This window comes from Mastomys coucha, unplaced genomic scaffold, assembly GCF_008632895.1.
Source record: "Mastomys coucha isolate ucsf_1 unplaced genomic scaffold, UCSF_Mcou_1 pScaffold14, whole genome shotgun sequence".
Lineage (NCBI taxonomy): Eukaryota > Metazoa > Chordata > Mammalia > Rodentia > Muridae > Mastomys > Mastomys coucha.
In genome coordinates this window covers 46,448,470-46,474,921 of record NW_022196896.1, presented here as the reverse complement: position 1 = coordinate 46,474,921, position 26,452 = coordinate 46,448,470, and positions in this window count along the sequence as shown.

Here is a 26,452-nt window from a genome sequence, read left to right as displayed (position 1 = left end):
GGAGCCATGAGCCCTTCCATGTGTACTCTGGTTGTTGGTTTAGACCCTGGGAGCTCCAGGAGTACTGGTTGGTTCATATTGTTGTTCCTCCTATGGGGCTACAAATCCCTTCAGCTACTTCAGTCCTTTCTCTAGCTCCTCCTTTGGGGACTTTGTGCTCAGTCCAATGGATGGTGTGAGCATCCACTTCTGTCTTAGTCAGGCACTGGCAGAGCCTCTCAGGAGACAGCTATATCAGGCTCCTGTCAGTAAGCACTTGTTAGCATCCACAATAGTGTCTGGGTTTGGTAACTAACTGTATATGGGAAGATCCCAGGTGGGACAGTCACTGGATGGCCTTTCATTCATCATAAGACTTGTTTTTTTTTTCATTAAGGACAGTAACTCATAAAAAAGACTCATAAAACAATCTCCTTGAAAAATGCTGTTGAGTTACAAAGTGATCTTAAGTTAGGTTATAAATAACACAAGACTTACATCACATGTTAGCTTATGTAAGGCTCTATAAAGTCAAAAAATATGTTTTCATTCAACTATATATTCTAAATCTATTGGGTCATGGAATTGTTTTAAACTATTACATTTTATCATTCATGTGTAAGCATTCTATTTGTGAAAAAAATCACAATGGTAAATGAGAAAAGAAGATTGGAGAAGAGAAAAGGTGAGCAGAAAAGGGAAGAGGATGTTCTGGAAGGGTACAAAAGAGAAGAAAGAGGAGTAGAGAAGTTGGAAGAACAAGAAAGTGTCATCCTTTAAGCTTGTGTAAGCCATGAAGGAAATTTAAGATGACCAGATAAAGTATGAACTTGATGACAATTTCATGCAGACAAGCTACATCTAAATCAACATTTAGAAAGTAAGTTCTTTCTCTTGGTTAGGTGTCTTAGGGTTTCATTGCTATTAAGACACACCATAATCAATGCAACTTTTAAGGAAAACATTCCATTGGAGGTGGCTTACAGTGCCAGAGGTTCAGTCTATTATCATATTATCATCATGGCAAGCATGGCAGCATCCAGGCAGACCTAGAACTGCAGAAGAAGCTGAGAGTTCTACATCTTGCTGTGAAGGTAGCAAGAAGGAGACTGACTTCTGCAGGCAACCAGGAGGAGGATCTCATCTTCACGGGGCAGAAATTGAGCACTAGGAGACTTCAAAGCCTTCTTGCATAGTTACATACTTCCTCCACAAAGGCTATACTTCCTAATAGTGCCACTTCCCATAGGCCAAGCATATTTAAACCACCATAGTCTGGAATGTCTTATACAGGATTAACCAGACACATTCACTATTGGGATGTGTGATAGTTAGCTTTCTATCACTGTAACAAAATACCTGAGATAATCAACTTTAGAAGATCAAAGAATTATTTTAACTCATGATTTCAGAAATTTCCACCAAGAGCACTTTCCCATTGCTTTTTAGCAGAGTATCAGAGTTGAGTAGTGTAGATGAAGAAACTTCTCACATCATACAGAAAGATAAAATGGCAAAGGAAGAAAATGTAGGTTCCATAATCACTTTGAGTGACTGAGACCTATCACTGGATTCCATCTCTTTAAGGTTCTACCACCTGCCAGTATCATCATACTAGGGCCTAAGTCCTTACTACTGACCTCTGGAGGAGCTTTTAAATATGAATGGTAGCAGTACATGATACAATTCATCAAAAGAGATGACAGTAGATACCAGGAATAGTTTGAGATGCAGTTTTGAATTTTCACATTCAGACATATATAACCACCACTTTAATTCTATGGTAGGAAATAAATTCTTCTATAGGAATCACTTCATGGACAGATCTTAGAAAGAGCCAGGTAAGTAATGTGAGCTTTTTACTGACAGTCCTTAGAATGGACTTACTGTGAGCTTAGTTCAGATTGCATGACCATCACTAGTTCAAGCAGAATTGTTGCTCATATACTACTCACTCTTAGGGTATGAGCATCCTTATACAATATATTATCAGACTTGCTTATTGTATGTTACATGGCATATTTTATTTATCTTCTATGCATTCTTCACTCCTGCATGAGATATTTGAGATAAAGAACCATGCCAGTCATTTCTATACTCCAGATATCTAAATTTTAGTAATGATTTACTAAATGCAAAGAAAAGAATCAATGATATAGGCCATTATATCATTTGATTATGCTCACTTCAAAATAGATTAAGTACATTTGAACATACATATTAAAAACTAATTTTAAAAAAGCTAATTTTTTAATCTTGAGGCAACTAATCTTGAGCAGTAAATATGTTCATGTCTATGAAATGAACTTAACAAAACTAAAATTCCACATAGAGTCCAACTATTATCTTATGCAAAGAGTTAAGAAGTACAGAATAGCTTATGCCCTTTTGTTTGCTCATTTCTTTAGACAGAAGGATGATATTTGGAACAAGGCTTGTCTCATTTGCTTAGTGTTGGCTTGTGCTACTGTTTAATCTCCATGTTCCATACAAGTATAAGACTATGATTGCACATTTATTCCAGTAAACACTGCAATATGCTTTACATGTCAGCTAGTTTTGAAAGACTTCCAGAACTGGGGAGATCCTTACTCAAGTCTCAGGATGTTGTGACCACCCAATGACTCACGAGAGACTGAACTTGATGCAATCACATGAGGTTTATTGGGGATACCGGTACCGGGGTTGATCTCGTGACCATGCTGGCCAGAGTTCGACCCCGAACACAAGAAGTGAGGGGCATTTAAGGAAAAACCATAAGCTGGGGGCGGGGAGAGGGTTACCAAGGAAACAGAACATAAACAGTGGAAAATTTCAGAGGGACCCAACCCAAGGTATTCAGTTAGGGAGGGAAACATATTCATTCTAGGAATGTAATCTTCATCTACTGGTTGACAGGGTAGAGAGTCTCATAAACCACTAGACATTCATTCTTAGTTCTGCCCTCATTGCGGATCAGCCAGGAGGGGCAGGAATCAGGAACCAGAGCCCTGAGGCTCTGAGTTCCTGGAACTGGGTACTCCAACTTTTTGGTTTGTTACATTTCTACTAATACATTACTTTTCATTAACAAGCTTTTTCCCAAATTTCTAAGTCTCCCAGTCTTTCAGTTTAATCTTTGAATAATGTGTGTGTGTGTGTGTGTTTGTGTGTGTTACTGACCACACCCTTGTCTTACAGCTAAAGAGAATAAAGAAATTTCACAGATAATTTAGATAACTTTCCCAGAAACTGTCAGTTTGTGACAAGTATGAGCATTGAAACCCTGTGCCCTGGCTTTTGATTTCACACCTTAAATCTACCATTCCCTGCCTCTCCAATATAAGGATTCCCTAGAAGGCTCCTGTTGGTGGCAGACAGTGTGAAGGGTGCCCTCTTAGAAGCTCAGCCAATTTTCCTTTCCTGGTGGTTCCACACTTGAATGACCTACTATCTTCAGCTATGATGTCCATTTTAACTTAGCTAAATCCACTCAATATTGCCACAGATGTTGCGGGGACCCCGATTTCCTCGGGATGAGAGTTCTGGTCAGGTGATCAACAAGTCAGTGGATGACAGACAAAATCGACACAAGAGTGTGTTGAATCTCAATGTATTTCTTAAAAATGGCATGCGGCTTTTACAGTCATTACAAGAGAGAATGATAAATCTAGCAGCTCAGCAATTAAGGTACATCTGAAGCCATCTAAAACACACTGGGTCTAAAGCAGCAGCCATCTCCTCTAGACTAGTGCAGCACCCCCCGGGTCCAAACGCTCTGGACCCAGGTGGCTGTGGACTGCATTAATCTAAGTCCTAGTCTATCCAAGTTCTAGTTCTAATCAGAGAGCCAGTGCCCCTGCACAAAGTGAAAACCATGCTTATATGGTATACAGAAAGCAGGGCAGATGACAAGAGTCATGTAGGCAGGTGACAGTCACATCAAGGTCAGTAAGATCAGGTATCCAGGTGTGAAGCAGGTAGAAGAGCAGTGGAGCCCTCCCTGCTGGGGCTATTTTGGTATTCCTATGCTAATTCTCTGGTTCTGCTGGAGGCAAGCACCAGGAAATTCCAATCTAGCAGTTCCTGCTAATTCTCTGGGTCTTGCTGGAGGCAAGCACCAGGAAGTTCTGATCTAACAGTTCTAGCTAATATCCTTGAGTGAGGGAAGCCCTTTGATTACTCTCTAGTATGTAAAACAGTTCTGTGTTCTGTGGGACTGCCCTAAGAAACGTGCTTGACTTCTGTTGCTAACTCTGAGGACAAGCTGTCTGATAAGGCAGATTCCTTGAGAGAAAATCCAAGCTAAGGACAACTTAGAATTAAACTAGGATATTTTGGAACATTGTGCTGGCCAGGAGACAATGCCTAATCATAAGTTTAGCCATTAACGAATCACTTCTTGGAGTGTCTTTTATGTCTAAATAAGAGGGCGTTTCATGATTGGAAAGACTAATCTGGAACACTTCTGAGTTAGGAGATGCCAGCAACTGTCTGAATATCCAGGAGGCCCTTTGAGGTCTAATGCCTCTTATCCTTAATCAGGCTTTTACCCCCGATATTATGGATTTTACTGGAATAAATGAGTGGGTGTGGTACAATATCTTAAGGAGATAAGCATTTTTATTGTTTGTTTGTTTGTTTGTTTGTTTGTTTGTTTTTACCATTTTAATTTCCTAAAAACCACTCACTACTCCATTTAATTAGCTCCATTTGGATGTACAAGTCTGAAAGGGAAATGATACAATCCAAATACAGTTATTTCTGTGAGCACTCATTCACCTAACAATATATATAGAGAGACAGAAGGGCCTTGTTGCTATTGAAAACTAGAAATAGCTATATAGAAATGCTAACAAAGCAGGCGTTACTTCCTCACTGAACCATTAACATGACTAGAATTCTACCAAGATCCCTCAAAAATCAACCTTGATAAAAGGTCTTTTACACCAAGATAAGGCAGTTTTGAACTCAACATTCATCAAGTGCTACCATTATGTAAAATCTAACTGAAACTCTTTCCTTCTTGCAGCTCAATGATTGAGATTCTCCTACATGTGTCAGGCATTATGCTAGAGAATGAGAATGCAGCAGTGCATAATAAAATGACCCTTCCTTCTTGGGACATTATGCACAATCAGGAGAAAAATTAAATGTAATGTCTTTCTTTAATACCAGCCCACAAGAGACAGAGAAAAGAGGCCCTCATAACATACTAGCCCTTCATCTGGCTAACATGATGCCAGTCTAGGTAACACAGCAAGAACAAGCAAACAAAAACAAACAAAAAAAGAGCAATAGAGTAACAGATCAGTACATTATTATGACTGGAAGGTTCTACACATGTGCAAAGAGAGCAAGGAAACTGCATGGCACAAGAAATCTAAGCTAGAAGTTAAGTCCTAGTATGCAATATATATGTTCATATTTTGCCTTTGCTACATACACAACAATGATAATTTTATACTAAGGTTGGAAAGGAGGAAACTGAGAAACAGAAACAGTTACTAACCCTTTGAAGAGGGTCACTGTTAATAATTTCCCATAGTCCACAAGCCCAAAGACACTATTGGAATAACAACAAAGGCCAAATAACAATAAAAGCTGTTTCTGATCAAGAGAATAGAATTTCTAGCCTGGGTCAAGATCTAACATTACAGATGGGCTGGTCAGGCTCCTACCAAGGACCACCCCTAGGGAAGAGGGTTTTCCTGCAGCCAGGCTAAAGAGACAGGCAGAATAACGTTCCTTTAATGAAATTTTGTACCCTTCCTTTCCAGAATTCCTGCTCATAGGGAAGTACAGCTTATTTAGCTGCATCCATCCAGCTTCTTAAGTCTTCCTTTGCTTCTAAGTTATCCAGAACAGCATAACTTCTCCCTATCCCTATCTCTTTTCTAACCATGCTTTCCTTAACACTTTGGATTTCTCCAATATTTGGGACTTCTTCATTCTTTCTTCAAAGCTTCCTTCCCCACCATATGGCTGCCAGGCTGTCATGTGTCTGTGATCTCTATACTGACTTAAATATCATACCTTTTTCCTTCTCTCCTAGAGGCAGCTGTCTGTGGTGGTTTTTTTCTTTTAAACTTCAATAAAATTTTCTTTTAGTCTCTGTCTTAATCAATTTTAAATTCTTTTATTAATAAGACCAAGAACCTTAACAGAGGGCCCAAATTGGCCCTGAATCATCTGACAGGCTAAATGAGACAACAAAAAGCAGTTTCAGTGAGGATGCAAGATGTGAAGCCAGGTAAAACATTTGCCAGTGAAACATTTGCTAGCACTAATATGACCTGATCCAGTCAAATTTAATATCTGGTATCTTTAGTAACTTCACCTATGACTATGGACTCAGAGTTTGCTGACAAAGGCAGAAAGTCAGCAAGTAAAGGAAATACTGATCACAGATATGTTATGGTTTTCTATGAACTATGAAAGAGGATAGAAAGGGATCCTTTTAAAAAACAGACAAGCCTTCTCCAGGCAAAACCTTATAATGATTCTAAGCCTGAAATTGTGTTTAGGTACTCCAGGGTTTCTTGGTATCAAAAGTTTCCAACAACATGCCTAAATAGAAACCCAATGAAAAGCATGAAGGACTTTAGGTATCTTAAAATGATATTTTCTAAATTTAGAAAAGCATAACTCAGGCTACAGTTATGGTTTAGCACTTAAGGATGCTTACTGATCTTTAGAGGACCTGAGTTTGGTTGTCATCACACTCATTGGGCAACTCAAAACCATTTGTATCTCCAGTTCACCACCATGGGCACCTGCATGCATGTAGTACATATAAACTTACTTGGACACACACACACACCACTACACACAACACACAATATACAAAGAGAGACAGAGAAAGACAGACAGTCACAGAGACAGACACAAAAACACAGAGAGACAGACAGTGAGGCAGAGAGATAGAGACAAAAGCACAGTGAATAACATTCTCATGGTCTTCTAAAAAGTAGTATTGTATTGCCAAACTCACAAAATTGTCTTATCAAATGATGGAAAGTTTCTGAGCAGAAGTTAGGTCATAAGAGAATCAATAAGAGACTTTCACCTTGAGAAGATTTCAAATTCTGAATTTAGTAGATTCAACATACTTTCTAAAAGCACTCAGAAGCCAATTGCTATGTTCCTCTGTCATCCATCATGGCTGCTTACTCTCTTATCTTCTCTTCCATAGGAACCAGGATTCTTACATTTTAGATTTATTTACTAAAATGCTTTAGAGTAGTCAACACTATGTCAGTTGATATACTAATAAATATGAGCAAGGAGGAATTAAGTATGTGGTGGCACAATGGCCATAGTATATTCCCTAAATGGAATAAAAATATTTGATAATTATTACATTATGTTTGTGAACTACAATATATTGAATGACAAGAAAATATACAAAAGCTTCACAACAATACAAATTATGAAAATTACTCACCCAACAAAGTAGAACAGAAACTGTATGCTCCAGAAGAACATGTCCATCTTGTCCTCAGAATTCAGCCCAAGACACACTTACAGAACATGTAGACAGTAAAGAACTTATTATTTCTATGTGACACTGGAAATAGTCTCTGATTATTCTCTATTTAATAACGTATATTTGGTTGAACAGCAAAATAAAGACATTTTACCTACTATGAGGTGAAAAAAATTCCAGACTCTCATCTCAGTGCTACATTTGGACAAGTAAAGATCCCAAAGTAACTCATTAGCGCACGGTGCTAAATAATATCAAATATAGAAACTGAAAGATAAGAGAGCAACATTTTCTTTTCCAAAATTCTATAGTTCTCCAGATCACTAAGCTTCAAAAAAAGACAGAAAAACAGTTATGTGCTGTGATGTCCATGTAAACATTCAGTTTATCCAGACCCCAAAGACAACCCATAACTTGATGTTTGTATCATTTACTAGCCTCTGCTTAAGGAACTCTGTACATTGTCATTGGGACTATTTCCCAATATGTCAATACACCTTGAGTTTTTCTTCATTCATGTATTAGCATCTGCCATTGCAATACCTTTGATGTTCCATAAGATATTTATAATAATTCTGGAACTTTTCAGTTCAAGTTCAGGATACAACATCCATGCATCTATCTTATCATGAATGCCAATACTGACCTTGGTCCCACAAATGCACATATTCATTTCACACTCAAACAAGTCACCTTATAGTACTAATAATTTCTTTATTTGGTAAGAAGGAAGTTGTTATCTTTAGAGTCAAACCCTTGCAGGTATAGAAGGAAGTTAGAAATTAGTTAGGGCAACTGATTACTTGGAGAAATAGAAACATGAAGGTACTGATCTAAGTCAGTTATTGGAAAAGGTATAGAGTTGTTTTTTCATCTTTTGTTCAGTGAATTTCCTAATATTGTTTAAGTGGTTTTAATATAAGTTTCCTTATATTCTTTTGAATTTGCTCTCACATTTTATATGCATAACATATCTAATCCAAATGTAGTGTTTTATGCTAATCACAAGTATCTACATCTTCAATTAAGCTTGTTTAGACTCAGAATGACAAGTGCTTTTACTTAACAAGGGAAATCAGTAAGAAAGGATTCAAGGGTGATGGAAAAACCCTCTAAGGACTGAAATTTTACTGTAAATACTGCTAAGCTCATGTGTACAATGATATGGGAATTATCCACCCTTTAGAAACCCATATCCTTCCAATCTTGAAAACAGGCAATTTGGACTTGCTGGTGATGCCAAAACATTCTGGTTTGGTTCTTGCAAAGAAAGTTTTCATCTGTCATACTGGAATTTCCCACTTTTTCTAGGAACTATGTTTGGAACAAAACTCTTCTTCAAAACATGTCTAAAATTAGTCATTCTTGTAATATTAAGTGAAACTTTTGCAAATGTTTCCCATTCAGATGATGACTCTTCTGGCAGAGAGAATTTATGATTCTTTGAGGAGGTTCAACTGAGTACCAACTTACAGTATCAGATCAAAGTGTATTTTCATAAAATTGATGGTGGGGAATACTTCATGGAGAGAGATGGACAGGGAAAGACAACACTTCTGTACTAAAGTACTTCCCCTAATCTCCCCTTCTCTTTATATTTTTGTGGATTCCATTTTCCTTTGGAACCAAGATAAAGTTCTTTCATCTCATCTTCCAAGATAACTTTACTTTTGTGTTTGCATCTTGAAAACACGACACTTACGGGAAATTGGTATGACGTTCTCTTTCTTTGTTGGGCCTTGCTTGGCTTTGGCATCAGCATCATTGTGGCTTCACAGAACAAACTGGGTAGTGTTCTTTCTGTTTCTATTTCCTGGGACAGTTTGAAGAGCATTGGTCTTCTTTGAAGTTCTAATAGAATTCTGCACTAAAACTATCTGGTCCTGGGCTTTTTTTGGTTGGGAGATTTTTAATGATTGTTTCTATTTCTATAGTGGTTAGGGTACTGTTTAGATGGTTTATCTGACCCTGATTTAATTTTAGTATTTGGTATCTGTCTAGAAAGTTGTCCATTTCACCCAGATTTTCCAGTTGTATTGAGTATAGGCTTTTGTAGTAGGATATGATGATTTTTTGGGAATTTCCATGGTTTCCATTGTTATATCTTCCTTTTCATTTCTTATTTTATTAATTTTGATATTGCCTCTGTGCCTACTGGTTAGTCTGGCTAAGGGTTTATCTATCCTGTTGATTTTCTCAAAAAAAAAAAAAAAAAAGCTCCTGTTTTTCTTGATTCTTACCTCTTCTTGTTTCTACTTGGCTGGTTTCAGCCTTGATTTTGATTATTTCTGGCCATGTACTCACCTTGGGTGTATTTGCTTCTTTTTCTTCTAGAGCTTTCAGGTATGCTGTTAAACTGCTAGTGTATATTCACTCCAGTTTCTTTTTGGGGCACTCAAACCTATGAGTTTTCCTCTTAACACTGCTTTCAATGTGTCCATCAGTTTGGGTATGTTGTATCTCCATTTTCACTGAATTATAAAAAGTCTTCAAACTCTTACTTTATTTCTTCCTTGACCAAGTTATCATTGAGTACAGTATTATTCAGCTTCCATGTGTATGACAGCTTTTTTAAAAATAATCAATAAAATTCTTGCCAACGAAATCCCAAAACAATAATTCACCATGATCAAGTAGGCTGCAACCCAGGGATGCAGGGATGGTTCAATACACAGAAATCCATCAACATAATTTACATAAACAAACTCAAAGAAAAAACACATGATTATTTCATTAGATGCTGAAAAAGCATTGAATAAAATTCAACATCCCTTCATGTTAAAAGTCTTGGAAAGACCAGCAATTCAAGGTTCATACCTAAACATAGTAAAAGCAATATACAGAAAACCAGTAGCCAACATCAAACTAAATGGAGGGAAAAATTGAAGCAATACCACTAAAATCAAAGACTAGACAAGGCTGCCCACTCTCTCCCTACCTATTCAATATTGTACTTGAAGTCCTATCCAGAACAATTAGACACCAAAAGGAGGTCAAAGGGATACAAATTGGAAAAGAAGTCAAACTATCACTATTTGCATATGATATGCTTATGCATATACTTAAGGGACCCCCAAAGCTCCACCAGAGAACTCCTACAGCCGATAAACAACTTCAGCAAAGTGGCTAGATATAAAATTAAGTGAAACAAATCAGTAGCCTACTTATATGATAAGGATAAACAGGCTGAGAAAAAATTAGGGAAATGACATGCTTAACAATAGTCACAAACAATATAAACCATCTTGGTGTGATTCTAACCAAACAAGTATGAGAAGAACTTCAAGTCTCTGAAGAAAGAAATCAAAGAAGACCTCGGAAGATAGAAAGATCTCCTGTGCTAATGGGTCAGAATGATTAATATACTAAAAATGGCTGTTTTGCTGAAAGCAATCTACAGATTCAATGCAATCCCCATCAAAATTCCAACTCAATTCTTCATAGAGTTAGAAAGAGCAATTATCAAATTCATCTGGAATAACAACAAAAAAAAAAGGATAGGAAAAAACTATTCTCAATAACAAAAGAACTTCTGGGGGAATCAGTATCCAGGACCTCAAGCTGTACTACAGAGCAATAGTGATAAAAAGACAGTATTTTCATCAAATAGTGTTAGTTCAACTGGTGGTTAGCATGCAGAAGAATGCAAATTGATCAATTCTTATCTCCCAGTTCAAGTACAAGTGGATCAAGGAACTTCACATAATACCAGATACACTGAAACTAATAGAAAAGAAAGTGGGGAAGAGCCTCGAGCACATGGGCACAGAGGAAAATATCTGAAACAGAACAGGATTAGCTTATGCTATAAGATCAAGAATTGAAAAATGGGACCAACATAAAATTGAAAAGCTTCTGTAAGGAAAAGGACACTGTCAATAGGACAAAACGGCAACCAATAGATTGGGAAAAGATCTTTACCATCCCTATCAGATTGATAGAGGGCTAATATCTAATATATACAAAGAACTCAAGAAGGTAGACTCCAGAGAACCAAAAAACCCTATAAAATGGGTACTGAGCTAAATAAAGAATTTTCAACCAAGGAATATCAAATGGCTGAGAAGAAGCTAAAGAAATGTTGAACATCCTTAGTCATCAGGGAAATGCAAATCAAAATATCCCTGATATTCTACTTCATACCAGACAGAATGGCAAAAATCAAAAACTCAAGTAACAGCAGATATTGGGGAGCTTGTGGAGAATGAGGAACACTCCTCCACTGCTGGTAGTATTGCAAACTGTTACAACCACTCTGGAAATCAGTTTGGTGGTTCCTCAGAAATTTGGACATAGTACTACCTGAGGACCCAGCTCTGCCACTCCTGGGAATATACTCAGAAGATGCTCCAACTTGTAATAATGACATGTGCTCCACTATATTCATAGGAGCCATATTTTTAATAACTAGAAGCTGAAAATAACTCAGATGTTACTCAACAGACAAATGGATAAAGAAAATGTGGTACATCTACACAATGGAGTACTACTCAGCTATTAAAAATAATGACTTCATGAAATTCCTAGGCAAATGGATGGAACTAGAAAATATCATCCTGAGTGAGGTAACCCAATCACAAAGGAACACACATGGTGTACACTCACTGATAAGTAGATATTAGCCCAAAAGCTCAGAATACCCAAAATACAATTCACGGACCAAATGAAGCTCAAGAAGAAGGAAGACCAAAGTTTGGATACTCTGGTCCTCTTAGAAAGGGAAACAAAATACCCATGGGAGGAGTTACAGAGACAAAGTGTGGAGCAGAGACTGATGGAAAGACCATCCAGAGACTGCTTTACCTGGGAATACATCCCACATATAGTCACCAAACCCAGACACTATTGTTGATGCCAACAAGTTCCATGCTTACAGGAGCCTGATATAGCTGTCTCTTGAGAGGCTCTGCCAGTGCCTGACAAATACAGATGAGAATGCTCTCAGCTAACCATTGGACTAGGCAAAAGGTCTCCAATGGAGGAGCTAGAGAAAGGACTGAAGGAGCTGAAGGAGCTTTCAGCTCCATAGGAAGAACAACAATATAGACCAACCAGTAACCCCAGAGTTCCCAGAGACTAAACTACTAACCAAAGAGTACACATGGAGGGACACCCATGGCTCCAGCTGCATTTGTAGCAGAGGATGGCCTTGTTGAACATCAATGGGAGGAGAAGCCCTTGGTCCTGGGAAGGCTAGATGCCCTAGTGTAGGGGTATGCCAGGGCAGGGAAGCAGGAGTTGGTGGGTTGGTTAGCAGGGGGAGGAAGAATGGTATAGGGGTTTTTCAGAGGGGAAACCAGGAAAGGATAGGTAACATTGAAATGTAAATAAAGAAAATTGCTAATAAAAATAACACTTAGGAATACAATAGTCTCTACCTAGCTCTTTATAGCTCTTCTCAAGACAATGGAGTGCCCTCTTGTTATCTATTGTTTCCTCTAGCTGTTTTATTTTATATTATACCAAAAACCAGAGGATTGTTCTGTTTTGTGAAAGTTGTCCATTCTAGCCTTCATAGCTCTCAAGTCATTTCCTATCTTCTGTAACAGCAATATTCAGTAAATTTTTTTTATTGAAATACAATGTTAGATACACATAAAGTGCTCCAGCTTTACAGCTAAGTGACTGCTTGTGAAAATGTGGCCCCAGACTTTACATTACATTTTGTGAGGACATGAGGCCATGAAACTAGTTAAATCATTAACTACAGAAAGGACATTTTGAATGACTACTCTGTCTGATCATGCACCTGTCTTCATATCTTCAGCCTTTACCATATTAAAAGATCCTAATGACTGAACATATTTCTTTTCTATTTCAGAAGTTTTATTTATGACAGTGGCTATCACATTATCAGTAAAGTGTACTCTGAATAAGACTTCAATCTTCTCTAGGGCAGATTTGGAAGTTAAATTCAATGCAGTGAAACTCAATTGTCACATCACTGTTTGGTATGAATGCCTACAGCATTTTGAAGGTATTGGTATCATATGATAAGGTATTTCATGTGATCATAATGTCTGTATGGTTGAAAATTTTGACTCACAAGGTCCCTGATCCAAATACTGATTAGAACTCCAAGGCTAGGTCACAGGAATTTTATCTTATAATAAATAGCAAAAATGGAAAATAAATCAAGAGTGAAAAGTGCTGAGAAAATTGTGTGCTGATCTTTCTCTTTCTATTCAATGTGTTTGGGAAAGTGCACTCAACTTAAAGTGTGCCCACAACATACATTTAAAAATCCTTTTATGATTTCCTTTCTGCCTAGAACCAGAATAATCCTTCCCTATCAAGAAGCTAATGAAAAAATTAGAATGCTGTCTAGAATGCCATACAATAAGAAGTCATCTTCTAGTTTTTACATGTATAAATAGATTACTAATTATTTTCAGATTTTTCTTGTTTTTCTAGTTGCTTAAACATGGGCTTTGCTGTCTATACTTCTTCAAGAAGGCATCTTTCATACTACACAAACAATGACTTTCTTTATCTACTCTGCGAACAAGTGGAACAATAGAAGAGGTTGCATAAATATCAAGACTCCTTGCAATCTGTTTTCAGTGAGAACAAACATTTTTCAAAATCTTAGGTATTGGACTAAAAGAATTTAGTGGTGGACAGGTTTTTGAAAGAGGAAACTAATTGCTTCAACCTGAAGCTACACTTCATAGCAAGCACATTTTATTTCATTTAGTTTGGTTAGATTATTAAATTCACAAAAGGAGATTTAGAGAGGCCTGCTCTTGGAGATTTATGATGGGTTACAACCCCACCTCACCTAAGCACTATAGCTTGGCATTTGCCACTGCTATCATCCTTAGCTTAGCTATTCAAGTCTATATTTGTTTAATAAATGAAACTCAGGTCAAGTCCACTGCCCACCCACATGGCTCTACAATTTCACATTTCCTTGTGAAATGACTTAGATGTTCAGCCTGGATCCTGCACTGGCCCTGTTGCCAGACAATAATACTTCCTGCACAAACCTCATACCAAATACAGAACAAAGTTGCCTTGGTGAACTGTTAACACAAATGATAGAGAGATTCTCTATTGTGCTGTGATAAATTATTTCTTTCTATTACCCTCATCCTTTGGGCATCTTCTTTTTAAATTTCATTTGTTTGTAATACAGTTTTCTGATGATATCTTAGTCCTTAGCATACACAGTATATTATATAACCTTGATTTTTCTCCTGAAATTTAAAAATCATAGATTGTTTCTGCTGATTTCTGACCTTTATAGGCCTAACTTTCTCTGTAAATATATATTTTATTTGGACTCAGTTGCACAGGAATATGCTCCCTGCAGTGGAAAGAAGTTGGTGTGCTATGGACTGCAGCTTGTTTTGATAGCTGGTAACTTTAAACCAAGGGGACATTACTGCTATCAAAACAAAAAGCAGCTTTTCTTAGAAATTGAATTTGACATGGCCTTTACCCAGCCCTGCTTTCTTCCTGCCTGAAGTTGTATCCCTTGACTACAGGAAATTTCTCTACATTTTACTAAAGCCTTTTCCCTTTAAATCTTATAAACCATCTATAGAAAGATAAGTGCCTTAGGTAGAGTCCAAAAGAGCAAGATTCAGAAGCACAGGAAGCCCACAAACTCACCCAGGGTACCAGCATTAAGGAAAAAGCCTTACATTCTATTCTTCACATGAAAATGACTAACTAGCAGATCCTGTGTGATTAAAGGTTCTCTATTCTTTGGATAGGGTAAGGAGAAAGGGCTAGTACACATCTATTCAACTTGAACCATATGGAACAACATTAAGTTCTTATAATGTCAGTAGGACAAATATCTGTATTGTATTTTAGCAGGGAGAAAAACCCAGCGAAAATGCTTTTCTTGTCAAATGTTGTGCTGGATTTCTTAGAATATTTCTAAGTTAGAACTGAAAGCAGGAACAGACATTAACAGTAGTCAATCAAACTCTTTTGCAAAAGTGGCATCATTGATGCTGACACCTTCTACTAAATAAGTATGGGCATCTGGTACCCATCATGGGCAGTCCGGACTGCTTCAGGAATGATGCATGAGATCTCAGCATTATCATTAGCTGCTGGATGTATTCATAACCTAAGTGTCCTGCTCTGCTTCTTCTAACCATGGAATACAGACCACAGGGCTGGCATTTTCTACCAGCAGTCCAGCATCTACCAAACATGCATGAGGTCCTGAGCCCAACCCCAGCAGTACAAAAAGAAAGAAAATGATGATATATGACAAATACAATGTAAAATATGACATATTGGTAAGATGTACATATCTCTTATGTTTCCTAAAGTTGTTCTAAAATTTCTCTAGAAAAAAAGATTATTAAAACAAAAAGACAAAGTATATGAGACTCAATGAATGAACTACTACAATTAGCCTTAGATAACAAAAATTAAACAAAAAATTGGAATTAGTACTAAAGTATAAGAGCAAGAGTTGTATCTCTAAAAAAATCATCTGTATTGTGAGATACTCACAAAAAGAAGCTTATTAACCTTGAAGGGGTTCATAGAAGTATATAGGCTCCAGATTTGTTAGAACTGTACAGTATGGATATCAAGGTTGAGAAAAAGAGGAATCAAGTTTTGATGGAAAAGAAATTGTCCTGACCTCACAAAATGAGTGCCACCCCACCCCCATCCACATCTCCCAGGGGACCAAAGTTTTATTCTTTGTAGACAATTCCTGGAAATATTCAGAAAACACCAGTGATGCAACCACTGTATGTTGCTGGGTCACTTCCTCTAAATATATTGTCCCCATGGGAGCCACCAAGCGTTGATCACATGTCAGTGCTATCCTTGCCAAAAACTGCAGAAAGAAAATTTGTTCCCATAAGGTTTTCTCAGTTGTAAAATGGAGTTCTACTTTCTACCAAGTCCCAGACATGGAGCTTCCTTTGAGAAAGAAAGACTTACTATGAAATTGAAAGTTAAGAGAAAAATAGATTAACATAAAATGTAAATAATTATTTCTTGATTCACTTAGTATCTGCTATTTCCTCTTCACCTATTTCTCTCAAAAGCTAAGGATTCTTTTTCTTGGCAGCTATTTTTGTTGTGCCAAATTCAGATCTCAAATTGTCTGTGAGGTATCATGGGTTAAAAGTTCTAACCATCTGTATCCTGAAGGGAACATATCATTGGTTATGTAGAATATCCATGGTGGCATTAATTTTGTTTCAACTTTTACTAGAGACACAGAAGTACAAGCAAGACTTATGTAGATGTCATTTCACTTCCAACTATGTATCTAGATTCCACAATCTGTGGAAAAGTTACTTTTCTTGGTGAGTAAGACCATACCGTAGACCATACGCTGTTAGTTTTCCAGTTTTCCATGGATAGGCAGTAAACAACATGCACACCATCTATAACATGTAGCTCAGATATATGTTATCCCATCATGAATAGGGTGTGAGTTAAAATTTCCTTTTCTATTTGCTTGTTGTTTATTTATCAGCTGAGTACAGTACTCTTCTACATATCCAAGAGATATTGTTTACTCCAAGTACAATGGGTATATGAAAATAGCATATGAGTACAGGTGTCCTCGAGGAAGCTAGGGTATGCTATTTAGCCTAGGCTATGGTAATAAATAATCCTTCCTTAACTATCTGTTTTTTCTAAAAGCTTTGTCTGTAAAATGAGCTGTATCTTAGAGCCCCAAGGGTCTAGGTCAGTTGACTCTGTTGGTCTTCCTATGGAGTTCCTATCTCTTTCAGGGCCTGAAATTCTTCTCCATATTTTCCCATAAGAGTCTCCAAGTACCATATACTGTTTCAAGATGGGTGTCAGCATCCATCTGAGTCACCTGGTGGGTGGAACCTCTCAGAAGACAGCCATGCCAGACTCACGTCTGCAAGCATAACAGAGTACCATTAATAGTGTCAAGGATTGGTGCTTGCCCATGGGATGGGTCTCAAGTTGGGCCAGTTATTAGTTGGCAGTTCCTTCAGTCTCTACTCTATCCCCAATCTCTGCACTTCTTGTAGGCTGGATAAATTTGGGGTTGAAATTTTTCCTTTTTTTTTTTATTGGACATTTTCTTCATTTACATTTCAAATGTTATCCCCTTTCTCAGTTTCCCTCCTTCCCAGAAAATCCCTATTACATCATCCCTCCCTCTGCTTCTATGATGGTGTTCTTCTACCCACTCACTCACTCCTCCCTGTCCTTGGTTCCCCTACACCGGGGCATCTATCAAGCTTTCATACGATCAAGGACCTCTCCTTCCATTGGTGCATGACAAGGTCATCCTTGGCTATATATGCAGCTGTAGCCAAGTGTAATCCTTTTTTGATGGCTTAGTCCTTGGGAGTTCTGGGAGTCTGGTTGATTGATATTTTTGTTCTTCCTATGGGATTGCAAACCCCTTTAACTCCTTTAGTCCCTTCTCTAACTCCTCTATTAGGGACCCTGTGCTCAGTGCAATGGTTGGCTGCTAACCTCCACTTCTGTACTTGAAAGGATCTGGCAGGGCCTTTCAGGAGACAGTCATATCAGGTTCCTTTGAACATGCACTTCTTGGCATCCACAATAGTGTCTGGATTAGGTAACTGTATATGAGATGAATCCCCCTGTGGGACAGTCTCTGGGTGGCCTTTCCTTTAGTCTCTGCTCTATACTCTATCTCCATATTTGCTCCTGAGAGTATTTTGTTCTCTTCCTGAGAAGGACCCTGAAGTACCCATACTTTGGTCTTCCTTCTTATTGAGCTTCACCTGGTCTGTGAATTGTATCCTGGTTATTTGGAGCTTTTGAGCTAGTATCGACTTGTCAGTGAATGCATACCATGGGTTACCTCACTCCGAATGCATCCTTTTGCCTAGGAATTTCATGAATTCATCATTTTTAATAGTTGAGTAGTACACCATTGTGTAAATGTACCACATTGTCTGTATCCATTCCTCTGTTGAAGGACATCTGGGTTCTTTCCAGTTCCTGACTATTATAAATAAGGCTGCTAGGAACATAGTGGAGCATGTGTCCTTATTACATGTTAGAGCATCTTCTGGGTATATGCCCAGGAGTGGTATAGCCAGGTCCTCAGGTAATGCTATGTCCAATTTTCTCAGGAACCACTAAACTGATTTCCAGAGGGATTGTACCAGCTTGCATTCCAACCAGCAATGGAAAAGTGGTCCACTTTCTCTTCATGCATGCCAGAATTTTCAGTCACCTGAGTTTTTGATTTTAGCTATTCTGACTGGTGTGAGGTGGAATCTCAGGGTTGTTTTGATTTGCATTTCCCTGATGACTAAGGATGTTGAACTTTTCTTTAGGTTCTTCTCAGCCATTCAATATTCCTCAGATGAAAATTATTTGTTTACCTCTGTATTCCTTTTTTGTTTTGTTTTGTTTTTTGGTTTTCGAGACAGGGTTTCTCTGTATAGCCCTGGCTGTCCTGGAACTCACTCTGTAGACCAGGCTGGCCTCAAACTCAGAAATCCTCCTGTCTCTGCCTCCCAAGTGCTGGGATTAAAGGCGTGCGCCACCACCGCCCGACTGTATTCAATTTTTAATAGGATTATTTGGTTCTATGGAGTCTAACTTCTTGAATTCTTTGTACATATTGGATATCAACCCACCATCAGATGTAGGTTTTGTAAAGGTCTTTTACCAATCTGTTGGTTGCCTTTTTGTCTTATTGACAAAAGTGTCCTTTGCCTTACAGAAGCTTTGCAATTTTAGGAGGTTCCATTTGTCAATTCTTGATCTCCAAGCCAAAAGCAATTTACAGATTCAATGCAATCCCCATCAAAATTTAAACTCAATTCTTCACAGAGTTAGAAAGAAAAATTTGCAAATTCATCTGGAATAACAACAACAACAACAAAAAAAACCATGATAGGGAAAACTATTCTCAACAATGAAAGAACTTCTGAGGGAATCACCATCCCTGACCTCAGGCTATACTACAGAGCAATAGTGATAAAAAAAAAAAAAACTGCATGGCATTGGTACAGGGACAGGAAGGAAGATCAATGGAATAGAACTGAAGACACACTCATATGGTCACTTGATCTTTGACAAAGGAGCTAAAACCATCCAGTGGAAAAAAGATAGCATTTTGAACAAATGGTGCAGGTTCAACTGGCGGTAAGCATATTGAAGAATGCAAATCGACTCATTTTTATCTCCTTGTACAAAGGTCAAGTCCAAGTGGATCAAGGAACTCCACATAAAACCAGAAACACTGAAACTTATAGAGGAGAATGTGAGGAAGAGCCTCAAACATGTGGGCCTAAGGAAAAAAACCCTGAACAGAACACCAATGGGGTTGAAATTTTTGTGGGTGGGTTGGTGTCCCTGTTGTTCCAGAGGGGTTCTTGCCTGACTACAGGAGGTGTCCTCTTCAGGTTCAAAATCCCCAATGTTGTGTGTCACAGCTAAGTTCAAGCCCATTGATTCTTGGATATCTCCCTTATCAAAGTCTCTGTCACATCTTGGAGATGCCGCCCACCTTTCCACCTCTGACAATTGTAGATTTCCATTCATTCTCACAGCCATCTGGCCATCTCTCCTGTCCCTCCCCACACCTAGTTCTGAAACCTGCCATTCCCATCTCATCCCCTTTCCTACCCAGTTCCTTCCCTTCATCTTCCTCTTTGTGACTATTTTATTCTCTCTTCTGAGATTCAACAGGTTAGATCTAGTCCTCCCCACACACATATGCATCTTGGTCTTCATGTGCATCTCAAACAACTGGAGCAGGGTCTATCTCAAAAGCTGTTGCCCACCCATGGGATATGTTCTTTTAGCTGGACTGCCTTGTCTGGCCACAGTAGGAGAGGATGCTCCTTGATGTGCTGGAGTGGGGAGATACCTGGGTGTACACCCTCTCAGAGGAGAATGGGAGGGTGGAGGATTGTGGAAGAGAGTTACAGGGGAAACTGTGAGTGGGATAAAATGTGAATAAATAAAAATAAAATAAAATAAATGATCTATATTTGGGAATTTCACTCAGGATCTTATAATGCTAGACATTGCAAGATTACCTACCTTATATACTTGGGCTACTACCAATAACCCCAAGAAAATCTTCTTTAATTATAGATCATGGTAGCCATGTCCTCTTTTTCTCTGAGTGCCAAATACTTTTTTTGTGTTTTCTTCTATTGCTGTGATTTGAATCTAGAATGCCTGCTATTAGCTCATATTTGGAGAACTTGGCCCTTAGCTATGGATACTATTTTTAAGGCTGTGGGACTTTTAGGAGGTAGAGATTACTAGCAGAAGGGAATCACTAGCAGCAGAGCTTGAATAAGTATACAGCTCTCTAGTTTTGGCCTGGGATTTCTGTTTTCTGATCCACTAATGTGTGAGGATCTTCTACCCTTCTACTATCATGGGTCTATTCCTGTGGCAATGTTTTCCCCACTACAATAGGCTATAAATAACTTATAAAATTATGAACCAAAACAAACCTTTCCTTTTATGTTATCTTTTTACAGTATCCAAAGTATTATAGGAGGACTTCTTACAGACCAAGTACTCATCACTAGCAGTCTCAAGAACTCTGTGACTAGAGTATCTTTTCAACTGGTTAAGGGAGTCAATCACAAATGCTTGATCTACTCCAGCAATCCTATTAGTCACAACCTTTGAACTCTTTTTCATACCTTCTACCTAGGAATTTTTGTCATCTAATCTTTATTTAAAATAGACTACATTTTGATCCAGGTTATACCTATTCAGCCAATAAAACACATCTATTGAACAGACTGATCAATTCAATCAGATATAGAGTTCTTTCTTAGTACCTTGGAAGTCTTCCCACATATCATTTTCAAAATTTAACAAAAAGAGATTTTCTAGTTATTTCCATTAGTTTGGGGTAAAATTGTCTTTTAGATTGAACTTTAATTTTTTTTTATATTCTCTGTCCCAAGTCTAGTGATGATTTTCCAAACAAAAAAGTACACGCAAGTTTTTAAACTGAGGAATTAAGTTCACTTGCATGACAAGTTTCCTTTTCTTTTTTTTCTTTCTTTTTTTTAACAAAAATGTGACTTGATCATTCTCACATCAATGGTGAAATGACATTATCAGACACAAAATTTGTGATAACTACAGCTGGTGAGGCCTACAAAAGCCCTGACTCAAGATGGTCTTCTTTCCTTCTGACATTATCCAGTATACTCTGTGAAATCTTTTTATCCCTTCTAAATCCAAATCTAGGTTTACATGGTTGTCCTGGCATTTTTTTGCATGTGAACTCTAAGTGCTGGACAATTTAGACTTCCAAATTTTGCGTTTACTTTCCAACACTGCAGCTGGAAAAGAAACTAAATTATTTAGCCTTAATGATAAAAAATCCCTGAGATTTTGCTCATGTCTTGAGCCAAGAATCTTGGTTTTAATCTGCTCTTGTTTTTTTTTTCTTATCTCCATTAGATGCAAACACTTCCCTCTATCATGTCTTAGGACCTGGCAGACCTTAATTCTCTTCTAGCTTTACCTCTATGTATGACCTTGGAGATTTTCACTTAATAGAAATCTCATGAGTAGCATCTAGAGCCAGTAATTTATTATCTTACCAAACACTCACTGGGCATTAAGTGAATTGTTGCTGATTTTAATCTCAATTTAACCACAGACAAGATCTTTATCTCCCTGGAGGCCCTGGCCTACTTCCTAGTCACAATTGCCATGTAAGCTAGGTCATTGGTTATAAATATTTCAAACACACTTTGGTTGTTTTTTCCTAAATAAAATGAATAGACAGGTTACTTACAGTTCAGAAGATCATCAGAAGTGCTAGAGAATAGGGATCAGAAAATGATATGGAGCAATACATGGCACTGAGAACAAGACAAAAGTCCTAGTCGAGGACGCACACAGGTAAGATGTTCTCCCCCTGATGGGAAGTAACTAGGCTTTTCTGTGAGTGTCTCATCCTCACCCTCTTCCTCATTTTCAAATCATGGATGACTTAGAGAGCTAAAACAATCTACCTGGCTTCCTTTTACCACAGCTGGATAGATTCACTCCTAGAAGAAATGGTGCACAAAGTTGACTAGCAAATTAACCAATATTAAAAATCCATTTACTATCCATTGAGAAATAGGCTTAAAATCATTAATAAGTAGTATTTGATACATCTTAACACTCCGAGTTTTGAATATTTTTTAAAACAATAACATCCCCACAAGTTTGCAAATTTTTCTAAATGTTTTGCTTCAATTTCTTTTCCAACAAACTATGAAGCTGTGTTTCTTGTAAGCAACTGTGGCTTTTCCTATGGCTTAATAAGGATTTCTGGGGGTTTAGTCAAATAATGTCTCTATGTATTCAACACTGCACAAATGACTCATTACCTATCTTCATTCTAGTTTAAACTGTCAACACTCCCTATAAAAGAGCTGTTAGTAATGGCATCTGTAGCTAGCGATTTGGAAGACTGATACAAGTGTACTGCCTTTGTAAAATTAATAACATCCTTGCTTTGAAAGTTACCTAGGCAGACATATCCTGTAAGATTCAGTCATGTATTAGAGACAACCACAGTTTCAGAGAAACTTATAACAGAGAGTCACTATTTTGTCATCAAGGATAAAATACCTTCAATGATCTCAGAAATGAGACCACCCACCATCAGGCCAGTGAAGTAAATTTTAGGTGTCTCAAAACAGCCAATCAGTACTAACCGTAAAACATCTTCAGACTGAAATGTCAGCCTCAATTTTTGTCAAATAAGACACTGACTTACTTTTCCATGAATTCTTTTTTCTTGTAATAGTACAAGAGTAATAGAGGTCAAAACAATTTGACGTACATTGCATTGCTATTACCAATTTATAATCTTACTTCATAGAGGTATCATTCACTTAGGTCCTTAAAGACAACTGTGTTTTTCTTTACATATGTTATTTCCTTCATCTGAAAAAGAAGCAAGATGAATGTTCCTCCATCACAGAGTTGGTAGAAAATCAAGGACATTTTCAGTATAGTGAAAGGTAAACACTGGTAAATTTTTGCTGCCACCATAACTAGTAAAATTCCAAATAGATTATATTGTTGTATTTATTTCTATTATTCTGATATATGATTTACTGTAAAAACAAAATATTTGGAAAATATAGTTATTTCAATTTTGCCAAGAAAAGACTAAAAAAAGGGACATTGAGTTGCATTTAGAATGGGTCTTCCCCATAAACCATAAAACCATAAACCATAAGAAACTCAAGAAGAAGGAAGACCAAAGTGAGCATACTTAGTTCCTTCTTAAAAGGGGGAACAAAAATACCCATGGAAGGTGTTTTAGAGGCTAACTATGGAGCAGAGACTAAAGGAAGGACAATTCAGAGACTGCTCCACCTGGGATTCCTTCCATATTCAATTATCAAATCTAGACACTATTGCGGATCCTAACAAGTGCTAGATGACAGGGGACTGGGATAGCTGTCTCCTGAGAAGCTCTGACAGTACCCGACTAATACAGAAGTAGAGGCTCACAGCCATCCATTGGACTGAGTACAGGGTCCCCAATGAAGGAGCGAGAGAAAGGACCTAAGGAGCTGAAGGGGTTTACAGCCCCTTAGGAGGAACAAAAATATGAACTAACTAGTACCCTCAGAGTTGCCAGGGACTAAAACTCCAACCAAAGAGTACACATGGGGGGACTCATGACTCCAGCAGCATGCATATAGCAGAGGATGGCCAAGCCGGTCATCAATGGGAGGAGAGGTTCTATGCCCCAGTGTAGGGGAATGCCAGGACCAGGAAGCAGGAGGGAGGGGATGGGGAGGTAAGCAGGGGGACCGGGGAGGGAACAGGGGATTGTTTTAGGGTTTTTTAAATTTTATTTTCTTATTTTACTTTAATTTTCTTTTCCTTTCTTTCTTTCTTTCTTTTTCTTTTTCTTTTTCTTTTTTGGAGGGGAACCTGGGAAAGGAAATATTGTAATTAAGAAAACATCTAATAAAAAAAAAGAAATGGATGATGAACAAACACTTAAAAAAAAAGAGTTATAAAAGAATAGTATAGAGAATGCTAAGATTCAAAGACTTGGGGTAAACTTCACAGAGATTTGAATTAGGTTTCTTGGTAAACATTACTATTATAATAGCCTGCAAAATGCCTCATATATCAGCAACCACTGAAAGTATTTTGGTAGTTTTAGTACTCGCCAAGGTACCCCTTTGATTGTTAGAAAAAAATAACTTTCATTAATAATGTCAGGAATTGGTGCTTCCCCATAGAAGGTTTTCAAGTTGGGTCAGTTATTGATTGAGTATTCCTTCAGTCTTTGCTCCATCTTTGACCCTGTATTTCTTTTAGACAGAATAAATTTGGGGTCAAAAGTTCTGTAGGTGGATTAGTGTCCTTATTCCTCCACTGGGGGTCCTGCCTGGCTACAGGAGGTGGCCTGTTCAGGACCCATGTACCCACTATTAGGAATCTGTACAAAGGTTTCCTGTGTTGTCTCCTGGAAGCCTCCCCAATCCCAGATCTCTAGGACTTCCTAGAAATTATCCCTACTTCTCATCTCACTGGCAGTTACAGATATTTATTCAGTCCTTTGGCTCTATGGGCCTCTCCCCTGACTCCTCACACCTGATTATGCCTCTCATTCCCTCTTCATCCCCTCTTCAACCCTCCCCTCCTTCTGCCTCCTATAATTATTTTGTTACTCCTTCTAAATGGGATTCAAGCATCCACTTATCCACTTATCACTTATCAGTGAGTACATATTATGAATTGCCTTTTGGGTCTAGGTTACCTCATTCAAGTGAGGTTCCATCAATTTTCTAGTTCTATTTATTTGCCTCTAAAATTCATGACGTCCTTGTTTTTAATAGATGAATAGCATTCCAGTGAGTAAATGAATATTTTCTGTATCCATTCATTGGTTGAGAGACATCTGGGTTGTTTTCAGTTACTGGCTATTATAAATAAAGCTGCTATGAATATGCTGGATCACATGCCCTTGTGGTATGGTAAGCATCTTTCAGGTTTATGCCCAGGAGTGGTATAGCTGGGTCTTCAGGGAGGACTATTTCCAGCTTTCTGAGAAAACACCAGATTGATTTCCAGAATGGAAATTGATTTCCAGTTATATTATTGATATTCTGTTATGCTTGCAGACTGGAGCCTAGCTTAATTGTCCTCTGAGAGGCTCTACCCAGCAGCTGACTGAAGCAGATGCAGATACTCACAGCCAAACACTGGATGGAGGTTGGGGACTCTTATGGAAGAGTTGGGGGAAGCATTGAAGGCCCTGAAGGGAATAGGAACCCTGCAGGAAGACCAATACAGCCAACAAACCTGGAGCCTTGGGAATGCTCAAAGATTGAGCCACCAAGCATGCACAGACTGGAACACTGGCACTTAGGCACTAGAGGTGCCGCTCAGTCTCCACACAGGTCCTCCAACAACAGGAACAGAGCCTCCCCCTAAAGCTGTAGCCTGACTTTGGTACCTGATCCCCTACATGGCTGCCTTGTCTGGTCCTCAGTGGTAGAGGATGTGCCTAATTTAGCAGACACTTGATGAGCCAGAGTTGAAGGATACCCAGGGCAGGGACCAGGCTCTCAAAGAGGATGGTACAGGGACTCCTGGAGGGGAGGAATAGAAGGAAGGCAGCATTGGGGATGTAAATTAATTAACTCATTTAAAATTTAAAAAAGAAGGCCATCTTCTCTCCAGTGAGTTCCTAAGCTGGGAGCAGCCAGACTGGAGGCACAGGGACCACGAGTCCCAGGGGAGCCGCAGGGCAGCAGGGACAGGATCCTCTCAGCTTCCAGTGACAGAGGTGGATCAGCAACCTTAGCTGCCCCCTTCCCTGCAAGTGGAGGGCCTGCCTCCAGGGACCTCCTTGACCCGGAGTCTCCAGTGAGTTCCACCGTCTTCTCTCCAGTGAGTTCCTAAGCCGAGAGCAGCCAGCTGGGAGGCACAGGCCCCACGAATCTCAGAGGTATTGCAGGGCGTCAGGGACAGTACAAGCTCTGGTCAGAGTCACTAAGAACATCTAACACCAAAAATCAAGAGATGGTG